Source organism: Chrysemys picta, chromosome 13 (assembly GCF_011386835.1).
Source record: "Chrysemys picta bellii isolate R12L10 chromosome 13, ASM1138683v2, whole genome shotgun sequence".
Lineage (NCBI taxonomy): Eukaryota > Metazoa > Chordata > Testudines > Emydidae > Chrysemys > Chrysemys picta.
The window spans coordinates 33,196,850-33,211,844 of NC_088803.1; the positions used below are offsets into that span (position 1 = coordinate 33,196,850).

The 14,995-nt window shown below is 42.1% G+C and overlaps 1 long non-coding RNA gene across 3 annotated transcripts in view; it reads left to right on the forward strand.

The window, feature by feature from the left end:
• LOC122174506 (uncharacterized) overlaps positions 1-14,995 on the forward strand; it is a 172,183-nt gene that overhangs the window by 22,185 nt on the left and 135,003 nt on the right. The window contains exon 4 of one of the 3 annotated variants that reach the window (XR_010592249.1): positions 11,874-12,011. The exons of the other annotated variants lie outside the window; for them this stretch is intronic. This is a non-coding gene — a long non-coding RNA (uncharacterized LOC122174506). Of the gene's footprint in view, positions 1-11,873; positions 12,012-14,995 lie in introns of those variants that run through there. 3 annotated transcript variants of the gene reach the window in all.

The following is a 14,995-nucleotide window of genomic DNA, read 5'->3' on the forward strand; positions in this document are numbered from 1 at the left end:
ACAAAGAATATCTGAAACATTAAGGGGAAGAATCTCAGGCCATTAGTGATGCTCTGCATTTAGGGGACATTGGAGTAGGAGAAATGGACTGGTCTAGTCCATGGAAAATCAAGTTGAATGGTTTTAAAGTGTCTTGACCCCTTTTTAACCTTGTGCATTGCTGGAGTTTTAGAATGAACTCACTGCTTTCACCCCCAAGAGCAAACGTCAATAACTAGCTGGCTAGGATGGAAGAAGAAATATTTCTAATGATTAGAGCAAGGGACTGAGAATTGGGAGTTCTAGAGTGCTGTTCGTTGCTCTGTCACTGAGTTGCTATTTAACCTTTGGCACGTCACTTACCCTCTGTGCTTCTCAATACCTTTCTGTTAAAATACGTAACACATTCCTGCCTGGGTCTTGAGGCTTAATTATTATGGGCATGTCTACACTAGAGACGTAAGTTGACCTAGGTAGACTTGCAACTATCACAGTAATTACTGTGGTGGTTCATATCCACATTCCCCTCCTTCTGTTGGTGGTGTGTGTGTCCTCACCAGGAGCACTGCCACTGACTGAAGATGGGTAATGTGGCCAGGCTCTCAGCTCCACATGCAGCAATCTGCTGAGAGCCTGGCTGTCTTCCCTCCCCTCATGGACTCTGGGCATTGATCTCCTCACCGGAAGCCAGAAGTCCTGGGTGGCCTCCCACCCCCGCTTTCGTCTGGGAATGGATAGGCGAGAAGCCCCGGGCAGTAGCTGGGCTCCCCGCAGAGAGCTGTGCGGAGCTGAGAGCCCTGGATCTCACCCTCCACACTGCTGCTTTTCAGTTGGTGGGAGGGCTCCTGGGGAGGACGTGCACCACCGACAGAAGGAGGGTAGTGTGGACATCAGCCACTGCAGTGACTGAAAATTGACCTAACGTAGGTGGATTTAAGATTGTAGTGTAGACATGCCCTTAGTTTTGTACAGACACACAGCATCCTTGTAACTCAGGTAGTTCTAGCCACCTCAAAAGGCCCATTTACTTCCTTGCTTCGAGTGACCACAAGGCTTGGACCTGTTGGCCCTGATTTCTCCAGCAATGTATTGTGGAATTAACTTGGAAATTCTAGTTGTTTAGCTTGAATTTTGAAGCTATCTGCATGTATGTTGTCTTTCCCGTCTCTTGTATCCGCGTAATCCTACAGTCTGGCAAGCTCCATAATAAATCCAGATAGATGAGTGTGTGCACCATCTTCATTAACATGACTGTGCAGGCTAATGATGAGGACCCCCCACCGTTCTCCGCTTGTTTTCTGTTGATTGTTATGTAATGTTTGGCAGCAGGAGGTAAATTCCTCTCCAATTTCGAGACCCGTTACAGCATGTGAACCCCACTGTGGGAAGTCACGGTGATTGAGCTTTCGAATCAGGTCCCATGCTGATAACTATAAATCAGGCCTATTATATACTCCGACCCACAGCCGGAAACCTTCATACTGGATGTGGCACAGCGGAGTCTTGGAGCTGTATGGGAGTTTATTTCGTAACTCTCAACAGTTGCATCCTTGAGGGGCTGTTCGTTAAATGTGGTTGGATATTTGTGCTCATGCAGATAAAGGGTGGTAGCTGTTTTGAAAGCTGAAAATCTAGTTGATCTAGAGGATCAGGCTTTGGGGCTCACTCCTGATCTGTGTATATGACATCCTCCATTTTGGTTAATGCACCAGGGATGTTTGAATGGGGACCTCCAGATCCAAGAGCACTAGTAGCTACAGAGTCAAAGCTCTCTAGAGGAGGAGAGGGGGCTGTAAAAATTCATATGTTCTATGATTAGCATTGTGGGGGGAGGGGGACTTGTAACACACACTCACCAGTAGGTGACACAGACTTGGTTGCATGATATCAGTGTTTGAAGTGAATAAGATTTTCTTGCCACTGATGGAACTTCTTCCCAGTTTCAGATACAGCTTATTCATCCCTGTGAGACAGGACTCTGATCTGGGGCTCAAAAAGATGCTTCTGGCAAGTGTATTACATTTTTGAATGCACCAAATGACATCTGTCTTCAAAATATTTAGGGTAGTTTTCCATGGACGTGCTAGTGCAGGAGAGCGTGTCAGCAGTCTTTCCATACCCTTCCTAAATCACTGCACATATGCGAAGTGCAGTAGCAATCCTTATATTATTTTTATTACAAATATTTGCACTGTAAAAAAATAAAAGAAATTTTATTTTTCAATTCACCTCATACAAGTACTGTAGTGCAATCTCTTTATTGTGAAAGTGAAACTTACAAATGTAGAATTTTTTTTTTACATAAATGCACTCAAAACCAAAACCATGTAAAACGCTAGAATCTACAAGTCAAAGCACGAAGGGGCATACGAATGGCACGTAAATACTTTGCAACAGCAGCTACAACAGTGCTGTGTGATCGCCTGTTCTCACTTTCAGGTGACATTGTAAATAAGAAGTGAGCAGCATTATCTCCAGCAAATGTAAACAAACTTGTTTGTCTTAGCAATTGGCTGAACAAGAAGTAAGACTGAGTGGACTTGTGTGAGGTGAATTGAAAAATACTATTTCTTTTGCTTTATCTTTTTTAGTGAAAATATTTAATAATAATAATATGAGCACTGTAGACTTTGTGTTCTGTGTTGTAATTGAAATCAATATATTAGAAAATGTAGGAAAGATCCAAAAATATTTATAATAAATTTAAACTGGTATTCTATTATTGTTTAACAGTGTGATTAAAATTGTGATTAATCACAAATATTTTTTTAATCTAGTTAATTTATTTTGCATTAATCACATGCATTAACTGTGATTAATGACAGCCCAAATACAAGAAGTATGGGATAAAAGTCTATGGCCTGTGTTATTTAGGAGATCAGCCTTGATGATCATAAAGGTCCTTTGTGGCCTTAAAATCTATGAATCCTCACTTGCTTCCTGCTTGCTCTTTAGCTCAGTCTTTTGACAGTGGTTGCTGAATAGCAATTTACACATTTCACTTCCCACTCTAAATCTTAGTTTTCTTCATGAGACTTGAGCTTTCTCCAGCCCAAGCAGTCTGAATTTTGAAACCACATTGGTAAAAATAGAATATTTCTAATGATTTAGACCATGCACTATGATTTGAAGCTTGGAGAGAACCTAGGCACACAGTAGGGTTGGTTTGGGCCATTAAGTAAGGATGAATTTTGGGAATTCTTAGTAGGTGAAATCAACAGCTGTTTACTACAGTTACTATTGAGAGGCCCTATGTAACAGTCTCAGTATTGTGCTGTCCCCCTCTAGTGGTAGCTCAGCCATAGACAAAGGTGGTTGAGTCTGCTGTAGTCCTGGCTAGCAGAGGTTGGTCTCTTAGCTCAAGCAGTAGAGGCTCTTGCATTTAGATCCAGAGGGATGCGGCATTTGCACCTATACCTTATGCAGTTTTTCACTGGAGCAAACTCCTGTTGATGTCAGTGGGGCTCTGCCTAAGGGCTGAGCATAACTAAGAACCTTGGCATTTGGCCTCTGGAGAGGAGCAGAGTCTATTGGACTGAGCATGGGATTGGGGGCTAGGCGTTCCTGAGTTGTAATTGCAGTTCTGCCTCTGGTTTCCTGTTTCGCTTAACCTTGAAGGTTTGTTGTGAGGCTTAATTAATGTGTGTATAGTGCCTTGAAGCTGTGTGACGAGATTGTCAGCTGGTATAAATTGGCATGGCTCCACTGAAGTCCTCAGAGCTATGCTGACGTACACAAGCTGAGAATCTGTCTTGGAAATGCTATCGCTAAGCAGTAGTAATAAGTGAATGAAACAAGTCCTATTTGAAGGTTATGCATAGATCTCATATGAAAGGAGCTGACTGCTAAATACACTTAAATAGTTGAGTGACAGGGCCTTGAAATAAAATTTCTGTCTTATTCCTGTTTAATAGTCAAAGATTAGCAAGCATGCAGGTGGAGATATATGGTCTAGGCAGCATGTGATGGGCTAATGATGAATGTGAGCTTGAGAAGGGCTTCAGATTTGCGTCTCACATGCATAAATATCACATGTGGGTTGACAAGGACAGTGGAGGTCACTGAAAAGTATGTGTTCGCATTCATGGTCTTTAGAGATTCTGTAGTACATGAGCAAGTTACCTTCAGGAAAGCATGGTCAGATGGTATTCCCAGAAGCCTTTTCCAGCTGACATGAGTTTTTCAAATCCATCTTAACAATGTGCTGATTTTGTGGAGCACATGGTACATTGATAAACATTAAAAGGTTTCAGCACCTCCCATCCTTTGCTACTTCTTTTCTTTTTCCCTCGGTCCGTTTCACCACAATGTTAATATTTCTTACTCTTGAAGTTGGAGATGGAAAAGACCCATTCGTTCATCCAGACCCTCTGAGTAAAGGAGTATTCCTTTTACAATGCATTTCTTAGTGCTTTCTCAGTTTAATTTTGGATGCCCCGTCCAAAAAAAAAAATGCATTGCAGTAAAGTTAAGGTTGTAGGCAGGCATGTCAGTGACTTTAGTGTATATTACTTTATGAGAACATAAGCTTTTTTTAAAAAAAGGGAAACTTTGGCTTTTAGAAACCCAGGAACTGCAAAGCTAAGGTTGTACTTCTCAAACAAGGTACCCAAACTACCTTAACTTTGCCTTTCCTTAGTTTCTACCATTTGAGGGTTTCTTAAACACTTGTGATTGCAGGGATGTAGTGTTAACATCTGTACTTGGAGGCAGGAAGAGAGGACAGGAGAAACACTTGCACTCCCACTGATCTCTCTGAAATAAGCAATCAGTACTGGGTTATTGTTTATCTTTTGTCATTGCCATTAACAAACTAAATCATGAATAATTAAAACCTTCTATGTGGATCAACCCCAAGCTCTGTGTGTATCTGGATGCCATACTGTAGGATGTTGTCAATTAATGTGCATTTCCCTGCTATTTTTTTTTCAGAAATGGAATAATAAAAACAATTGTCTGAAGGTGTTGAATTTAGCCTCAGCTGTCATATTTTATTCCACCCAGTAATGTCCCTGAGGCTATCGTTGGAATGGACACCTCGTATTGTTGTTCCAAATGGAATGTTTGCTTTTATTTGTATCACTTCTTCCATGATGCTCACAAGGTGCTTAAAGGCCAGATTCTGCCGCTGTTAATTCTGTAAGGAATCCAACAGAAGTTAATAGGGCTCGGTGCTAGAAGATCCCGCTACAAAATTGGCATCTGTTTTTTGTTTCTGTTTTGTTTTTTCTCTTAGGCTCTTGTCTGTACTAGTCTTTACTGATGTAGTCACATGGGTCCAAACCCTAGAATAGATGCTATGCACAGAAGTAAAACAGAGTTTGAACCAGTCTGACCTACCACAATTGGTTACCACAGTGAAAATTGCATTGGTGCCGTGTCTAAATTAGGGGTTTACACAGTATTGTTCTAGTAACACTGGTGCATATTTCCCTAGTGGAGAGAAATGAGGATACCCCAAGTTGTTCCCATTGCTCTTCAAGGTGGGGGCGGAATATCACATCACTTGACTACAGCTGTTTGCATATAAATACTAAAAGTATTGATGATATTTTTGGTTGCATTTGGATCCAATTTTTCACCGCAGAAAAAGAAAAGAAAAAAGCACTTGAATGAAAACACATAATTCTGGAAATGATTGAAAGCACCACTGCTTGGTGTATATGTGTTTGTTTTTTGGTTTTGGTTTAGGTCAGAGTTTCCCAATGGAAGTCTGCTTTGCTGGCCTTTTTGTGATCTGGTCCACAACACAAACATTCCTAAAAAAAACCCAACATTTATTAAGTAAAGAGGATTGCAATAGCAATGGGAAGTTATCATGCAGTAACCTTCTATTGAACTGTATCAGAGGGGTAGCCGTGTTAGTCTGGATCTGTAAAAAGCGACAAAGAGTCCTGTGGCACCTTATAGACTAACAGACGTATTGGAGCATAAGCTTTCGTGGGTGAATGCCCACTTCGTCAGATGTATTCACCCACGAAAGCCTATGCTCCAATACATCTGTTAGTCTGTAAGGTGCCACAGGACTCTTTGTTGCTTCTATTAATCTGCGTATCATAAGTAACGAAATCAATGGAAATATTATTTATTAAATATATTGATTAGTGGAGGGGGGAAAATCTTGCCAGTGAAGAAGGGCAGTGTTTTCAATGGACATAGCTGGGGCTCCTTTCTTATTGGTACCAGAAAAAGAATTACAATGTGAAAATCTGAAGCCCCTTTACTAACCACCATAGAACTATTTACAGCCATGTACAATTTTCATATCATTATTTGAATCCAATTTCTAGTCAAGGTTACAAAGGTTTTGGGCCAGATTTCAAGTTAATCAGGATCAGTTTATGGTGTCAGGGAAAAAAATGTGAACCATAGAATTCAGCTTGTGTTATATGGCTGTGTGCCAAAGCTACTCACAGAGAGGAGTGGAAGAAGCTGCCATGTAAGGGCATCTTCATCCCCTCTGTGCATGATGGAGGATGACATTTAGGACTGGGCAAGGGAAGACTGCATAGGACCATAGGTATACGGTGGCAGAATCCTTGTGGCCCTAACACTCTAGCTAAGTGGTGGAGAAAGTGTGATCTCTACTGCAGTCCATAGGCTGGAATAACAGATAAAGTAAGAAACATTCATGTAATCCATCCTCTCCCCAACTTAGTACAGTGGCCGGGGGATGGGTTCCACATATCTCAAACACCACATACTTTACTGGCATAAAGCCTATTTGGCCTATATGCAGGTGATGTGACAATCCCCTCAAATATGTTAAAAATCTGGCTTCTTTTTAGATTCAGCTAGAGATCAGGGTGGCTTTTTTTTTAAAATCTAATCAAATATACACCTGACCAAGTATCTGCCCTTTCATTAAGTCCAACAAAGGCCCAAGGAAAAATATCCAAATCCAAGTGACTGTAGGGAGAAAACATGCACTAAGACATCTTCCAACTCATTCTGTCCATTGACAGCCTGATGGTGACCAAATTATGTCTTACTGCCCTATCCTATAGATAATTAAAAATTAAATTAAAATTAAAAATGTATAGCCAATATTTTCAAAATTAGGGATTTCTGGGTGCCCAACTTGAAACTCTCTTAAGAGGCCTGATTTTTTTCAGAAATTACTGAGCATCCTTCATTTGAAAAGGAGGTCCCGTCAAGGCATCGCCACGTGTGCACTGAAGAGTAGTGATGCTCACAATTACTAGTCAATCCTGAAAAATCTAGGCCGAATTTGTATAAATAAACAACATCCAAATGCTGCTGACTGGAGGAGTGGAATGCCTTAATATTTACACTCTCCCATTCTGCAAGGTACCCTGATACTACTGTGATGGACATTGTATGAAAACCTTTAACCCTTTAGCACGGCCGGCTCCAGGTTTTCTGCCACCCCAAGCAGCCAAAAATAAATAAATAAATGAAAAAGCCGATCGGTGGCATTTCAGTGGCAGCTCAATCGCAGCTCAATCGCGCTGCTCCATTCTTCGGCGGCGGGTCCTTCACTCCCTCTCTTCCTCTTCGGCGGCAGCTCAAAGAGGAAGAGAGGGACTGAGGGACCAGCCGCCGAATTCCCGCCGAAGACCCTGACATGCTGCCCCAAGGGCGGACGGAGTGCCGCCCCTTTGTATTGGCCGCCCCAAGCACCTGCTTCCTTAGCTGGTGCCTGGAGCCGGCCCTGCCCTTTAGCCCATATGGGAGTTGCCAATGCATACACAGAATATAGACCCTTGTTAGTCTGTGTGGCCTTTTACATAAAGGGGAACTTTCAGTGAATTTCTCTAACCACACCATCAAAAAATGCGTTGATGTACAATACCTGTATTTTGAATGTAAAGGTGGGTAAATTGCACACACAAATTAGCATTAGAAGCTTTTGTCAGCATGGTATACCTTTATTTCAGTGTTTTGTGTGGCACAGCCGTACTCATGTTATGCCATTGGCGGGGCACCAGCTGGAGGATAGGAGTGCCAGTTGGGAGGCAGGGCCATGGGGTAGGGGGAGGGACAGTTTGCCCCAGGCCCTCATTTGGAGAGGGCTCCCAAACTGAGTGGCATTATGACTTGGTGTGTGGAGATTTGCTGCACCACTCTGGTTTGGCCCAGTGGTCTCTCCATGAAGGGGTTGCTCGGCCAAACCTGATTGGTGCTGTGATCCAGCTTGCTGGGTCACAATGCCACTCACTGAAATTTGGCCCAGCCACTCCTCCATCATGCTGGAGGGGCGGCTGGGCCAAACCTGAGTGACACTGTGACCCCATGTGTCAGGTTGCAGTGTCTGGAGCAAGGAACCTGTCCCTGCCTCTTGGGACGAGCTGAGCCATCCCTGCACGGTGAGTGCAGTTCAGTTGTCCATATCGTGTGCAAAATTTCTTGGAGCCCCTAGTGAGTGCAATACCAATGCTAAACCAACTGTTTTATTTGTACTATGTGTAATTACTAGAGCTGGTTGGGAAATTTCAATGAAACATTGTTCTGTCTGAAAATGCTAAGTTGTTGAAATCGAAACATTATGTGGGAATGTCTATTTTGATGAAAATCTGACAGAAACCAGGCAGGTATCGGCTTCCAGGCTCCTTGGTAGCTTGGTCTGACTCCTTGGTAGTTTGCTGGGCCCTGGGCAGCTCGGGGCCTCTTGGAAACGTTCTCAAAAGGTTGCAAAAAATTTTGGAATTCCCATTCTGCTGAAAATTCCAAATTTTCAGTTTTTGTTACATTTCACAATGACTTTGATTTTCTTAAATGTTGGAACTTAACATGAAACAGGAAATTCTAGTTTTCAGCCAGATCTAGCAATTCCCTGTTTTGTGTATGGTGTGCATGGAATGGGCTTGCAGGGCTTGAAGTGAAAATAAGGAGGCCTGTTGAAAACTTAGGCCAAGTATACAGTAATGGAGGTTACCATGGTAAAGTCATTCATAGCGAAGCCATAGATGACCAATTTTTAATGGCTACTACTTTGTGATAAATCAGTCTCTTTGGATATATTTGACATCGGGTTTAATTCTGCGCTGACCGTAATCTCTAGGAAAACACCCATTGACTTCAATGGAAGCAGGAGTAGGCTCATGTTCTAAGAGAAAGTTTAAATAGAATGAAAGCTGGCCAGTTCCATGCTGGTTTAAATATCAGTGTAATGCATCCTATGCACCATCTAACAAACCGAGAACAATGCTATTATGTTATGGGCTCAAGGATATTAAAGCTTCTGACCCTGAAGTATAGCGATTTCCCTCAGTAGTTGAAATCAGTTTGGCACTGCACCAGTTCCTAGGGAAACTGTACAAGTGTCTAAACTGGCTCTGTGGCTCAAAACAGGTCATCATTCATCTAAGATCTGGATGAGAAGCCAGTTCAGGAAGCCTGAAAAATGGAGAGAAGCCACCCCTACTCTCCTTGCTGAAAAACATCTCTTCTGAAAGCCCATCACACACAACAGTGTCTGACTGTATTTCAAAAGCAGGAAAAGAAAAACCAAAATAAGATTTTGTCAACATAATCATACGAGGCAGAATGAAGTCACAGAAATAGGCGACTCAAGGACCAAAAACTTAATAATTCACATAAATAAGAATATGTATTTATTTAATTTATATATAAAATAAATACAGGAAATGGAATTATTTATGTAACTATAGTAACATGACTTTGGATGCAGACGGCCAGAAATCAGCCCTAAAATAAGTCTGTGCAGCACCATGGAATGTTATACCTAACAATGACACAACACTTTATGTTTTCAAAGCTGTCTGCTAGCATTAATTCATAAGGTTCAAATCCTGCATATGGACACATCACTGCACCTTCAAACACTTAAATCCACCTACTGCTTACCTGAATCTTAACTACCACCCTTTCAGGAGCCATAGTCGAATGTGGTCCCAGGTACATAGATAGGAAAACTGAGTTGGAAAAGGTCGAGTTGCTCAAGGCCACAGAGGGGAACCAGTATCAGGGTTAGGATTGGAATTTGGGAGTTCTTCATTCCCAGGCCTGTGCCTAAATCACTGGAATAAATCTCCATTGATTGAACATCTGTGGAATTGCACTCACTCACCCAACAGCTGGATTTGGCCCTGATGATTGATAAAATAATGTCACATTTTTACTCTGGAGAGTGACTTTATATGTGTGGAATGATAGTGGGGCCCTGTTTAATGTACCACATTGATTCTGTGTCAAATCTGTTCAATTGACAAGTTAGACTGTTTTTACCAGAGAATTTGTAACTTATTCCAGACAGAAAAAAGATTTTATAACTGTTCCCCCAGTGCTGTTAAACTGTAACGTTTGTCATGTTCAGATAACAGCTGATCAATCCTCTTGCTACCCAAGGTGAACAGGTGGTGATAATGGTAATAGTGGGAAAATTGAGGCACAAAAGGTAACATTTTTAACAGTGCTGAAGTGACTTAGGATCTTGTCTCACTGAAAATCAGTGGGCCTTAGGCTCTTAAGAGCCTAAGTCATATTTGAAAATGAGTCTTAGGCTACTACGTCACTTAGGGATAGATTTTCAAAGGTAGTTAGGCACCAAAAGATGTACCTAACTCTGATTGATTTCGATGGGTGTTAGACACCTATCTGCATCTCCAGGTGCCTAAATACCTTTAAAAATTTGGCCCTTAGGCACTTCTGAACATTTTAGCCAGAGAGATTAAGGGCCCAAGAAAAAAGAGTTTCCCTATTCACTTCAGCAGGATTTGGATCTGTCCCCAGGTGACTTGCCAGTGGTTCAAATGGGAGGTCAGTATCAGATGTGGCAAAAGAGCCCAGGAGTTCCTGTGGCTAGGGTACAAGACTACACCTCTGTCTGTTAGCTTCTGTTATACCTTCTACTCTGCATTATCTTCCAGAGTGGAAAGCTATGATGGCTAGAATCCCTGAAAATTGTTGTTTTTTAAATGTGATTTTTAAAATTAAGGTGCCATATAAACTCAAGGACTAAAATACATCTGACTGAGTGCTTTGGGCCATTACACGAATGTTGGTGAGCAGGCTTGCACAGATGCACATCCTGACTGTAGGTGGGTGAGGTGTAGTGTCTTTTATTGGACCAACTTCTGTTGGTGAGAGACAAGCTTCAGGTCTGAGGAAGAGCTCTGTGTAGTTTGAAAGCTTGTCTCTCACCAACAGAAGTTGGTCCAGTAAAAGAGATTACCTCACCCAAGTGTTGTCTCTCTAATATCCTGGGACTGACACAGCTACAATAACACTGCATACATCTTGACCCTGACTAACTGACCCACACACCAGACTGGTCTTATTGACTCACTAGAGCTGTATTTGTATACATTGTGGTTTAAAATTTGCTGCATATACAGAAGCTGAGATCAGAGTTTCAAGTACCAAAATTTCCTTTGAAATCCCTGCAAGAAGGGATATATGAAATCATAGACAAGAACAATCAAGCTGAGTTAGATCACAAACCTATGAAGTATCTCTGAATTACCTTTGTTTTATTCAGCTCCCCCAGGTGCCGTAACCAAAGCTTTTTAAAATATCAGACATTTCTTTAAGTTGGCTGATTTCCCCCCCACCCCCAAAGACAAAGGTATCTTTGAAAAGCAGAATTTCTAAGATTTGTGAGATGCTCCTTTTTGTTTTCTAAATAACTATGGGCAGTCGGGCCATCTATGAATTTCCCCATATGATCCAAGCCAAGACACTCTATATGGACCCAAAAAGTACACTCCAGCCATTTTTATAGGAAGAGGGAAAAGCCACATTAAAAATGTGTTTATAAGTTTAAATGGTTAAGTTCCAGAAGCCACAGCCTGGGTTAACCTCCCTCCACATTTACAAACGCAGGGAGGGAACTTGTGGTGTATTTGAAAACTGTTGGAATTGTAGGCTATCACTTTAATTTATATGGGGTTTCTTTGTTCTTCTTGCAGTCAGGGGCTCTGTAAGAAATCCTGCAATAAGAGGAGTCAGTCTGCAGCCAGCCAGCCTAACGTAAGGTGGCTTGAACTGTGCCTCTCTGCTTTTTAAGGAGCAGCCTGTTTTGTGTCTCTCTGTTTTTTGGTTCTTATGTGTTATCATTCTGAATTCTAAGAAATAAAGTAGTGTTATGCTACAACCTTACTGCAACCGTGTCTTTTTTAATCTAACTTCTCTGTGTGCCATAAACATAACACTCAATTAATGTCTGAAAGAAAAGCTAGTTCAAAAACATATTGCTTTCTTCTCCCCTCTAAATTATCAAGCAAAAAAAAAAAAATCCTTCTGCCATATCTGGGCCCACTCTGGCAGTCTTCATGCCTGTGATTTTTTTCCCCCCACTGAAGTCGATGGGACTACTGCTATGGGAAGTGTTGCAGTACCAGCCCATTAATTCTTCTGTTTGTTGAAATAATTTTTCTCCTGTGTTTTGTAATGAAGCAGAAGTGAATGTAGCAGCTTCATGTTTATTTATCTGTGTATCATTTAATGATGCCAGCTGGGAAATACACACAGCTCTGGGAATATGGGTTGGACTAGAAGAGGCTTTGAGCATTGCCTTCAATGGAACCAGGACTGGGCCTTTTATTTAAGTGGGTCCTTCCAAAATAGTGATTACATGTTTTTCTTTACTATCCTGGGTCCCAATTCAGCAATTTTAATGTTAAACTTGTGTGTAAATGCTTTGCTGAATTGGAGGCTCTATCCTGTAGCGGAGACGTCTTAAACACCTGGAATCTGGACAGCATTTTCCATTAGATCATAAATTTAAATTCAGGATCTCTTATTCACGTGAGGTCTATTCCAAAGCCCATTGAAGACAATGGAAAGATTCCCTTGATTTTATTTTTTTTATGGGGTCTTGATCAAGCCTTTCGAGTAGCTTTTTGATAAAACCATCGCACATCATTGTGGCTGCAGACAATAGGGTCTAACTTCAGTGGCGTTCCTCCTGGTTCACACTGATGTACAGGAAAGCCAGACCTAAGAACTTGGTTTGAATAATTATTTTGGTGAATCTGGAAACATTTAAATTCTCATTCGTTTTTATAGCACTGTAAACGAACGAATCCTAAACTAAACCCCCATAATATTGTTTCTTCTGTTATGTCGTATTATGCTGTCACTGCCCCATAAACATCCATCCTCTCACTTGTGCAGCAATCACGTGGTATTCATTACCATCTGAGATATATGAACCTTAGACGCAAGACTGGGGACCATATGGCTGCAAAGAAATTGCATCCAAATGAAGGAGTTTGAATCTGTCCGGAGAAGAACCTCAGATGTGTGAGTAATTATCAGGGTTGGTCCATTTTTAGCTAGCCGCAGTCTGTATTGTTTGGCTCAATTCTGGGTTGCTGTTGAAATATGTGGCCAGTTAGATAAACTGATATTGTTCACAGAGATAACTGCTGTCTAGTGGAAAAAGGCCAGGGGATATAAGTCAGGGAACTTAATTTCTTGTCTTGCCTCCATCACTACTTGGCGTTGTGACCTTTGTCAAGTCACTTCACCTCTGTGCTTCAGTTTACTCATATTTCAAATGGAAGAGCACATCATTGTTGTCCCTACCTTTGCATGTAGTGCTTTGGGATCAATGGATGGAAAACATTACATGATCTGTAGCCTAATCTTGGGAACACTTTTTATATTTATGTGACTTAAATCCCTAGAAGGCTAATGTATTACTGAAGCGCTGGTGGATCAAAGGCATTGCTCGGGGACAGCTGGAATAAAAGTTTGAGGATCTCTGTGACTTGACAGCCACTGGATGAGAGGAATAAGAGTGGAAGAGGAACAGTTGGGTGATAAGTTGTGAACCTGTGGAAAATTATGGACAACATAGTATTAGATATAATTTTTTTTCAGTGTTATGGGGAACCAAGGCCTGGTCTACACTATGAGTTTAAGTTGAATTTAGCAGCGTTAAATCGAATTAACCTGCACCCGTCCACACAACGAAGCCATTTATTTCGAAATAATGGGCTCTTAAAATCGATTTCTGTACTCCACCCCGACGAGCAGAGTAGTGCTGAAATCGATATTGTCATTTCGAATTAGGGCTAGTGTGGCTGCAATTCGATTGTATTGACCTCCGGGAGCTATCCCACAGTGCACCATTGTGACCGCTCTGGACAGCAATCTGAACTCGGATGCACTGGCCAGGTAGACAGGAAAAGCCCCGTGAACATTTGAATTTTATTTCCTGTTTGCCCGGCACAGGAGAGCACAGGTGACCACAGAGAGCTCATCAGCACAGGTAATCATGCAGGCCAATAATTGAAAAAGAGCACCAGCATGGACCGTACGGGAGGTACTGGATCTGATCGCTATATGTAGAGAGGATTCAGTGCTAGCAGAACTTCGTTCGAAAAGACGAAATGCCAAAACTTTTGAAAAAATCTCCAAGGGCATGATGGAGAGAGGCCACAATAGGGACTCAGAGCAGTGCCGCGTGAAAGTCAAGGAGCTTAGACAAGCCTATCAGAAAACAAAGGAGGCAAACGGTCCCTCTGGGTCAGAGCCGCAGACATGCTGCTTCTACGCTGAGCTGCATGCGATTCTGGGGGGGCCGCCACCACTACCCCACCTCTGACCGTGGATTCCAAGGCGGGAGTAATCTCATCAGCCACACCTGAGGATTCTGCAGACGGGGAAGAGGAGGAGGACGAGCTTGCGGAGAGCACACAGCACTCCGTTCTCCCCAACAGCCAGGATCTTTTTCTCAGCCTGACTGAAGTACCCTCCCAAGCCAGTACCCAAGACCATGACCCCATGGAAGGGACCTCAGGTGAGTTTACCTTTTAAAATATAAAACATGGTTTAAAAGCAAGCGTTTTTTAATGATTAATTTGCCCTGAGGACTTGGGATGCATTCGTGGGCAGTACAGTTACTGGAAAAGTCTGTTAACGTGTCTTGGGATGGAGCGGAAATCCTCCAGGGACATCTCCATGAAGCTCTCCTGGAGGTACTCCAAAAGCCTTTGCAGAAGGTTTCTGGGCAGTGCAGCCTTATTCCATCCTCCATGGTAGGACACTTGACCATGCCATGCTAATAGCAAGTAATCTGGTA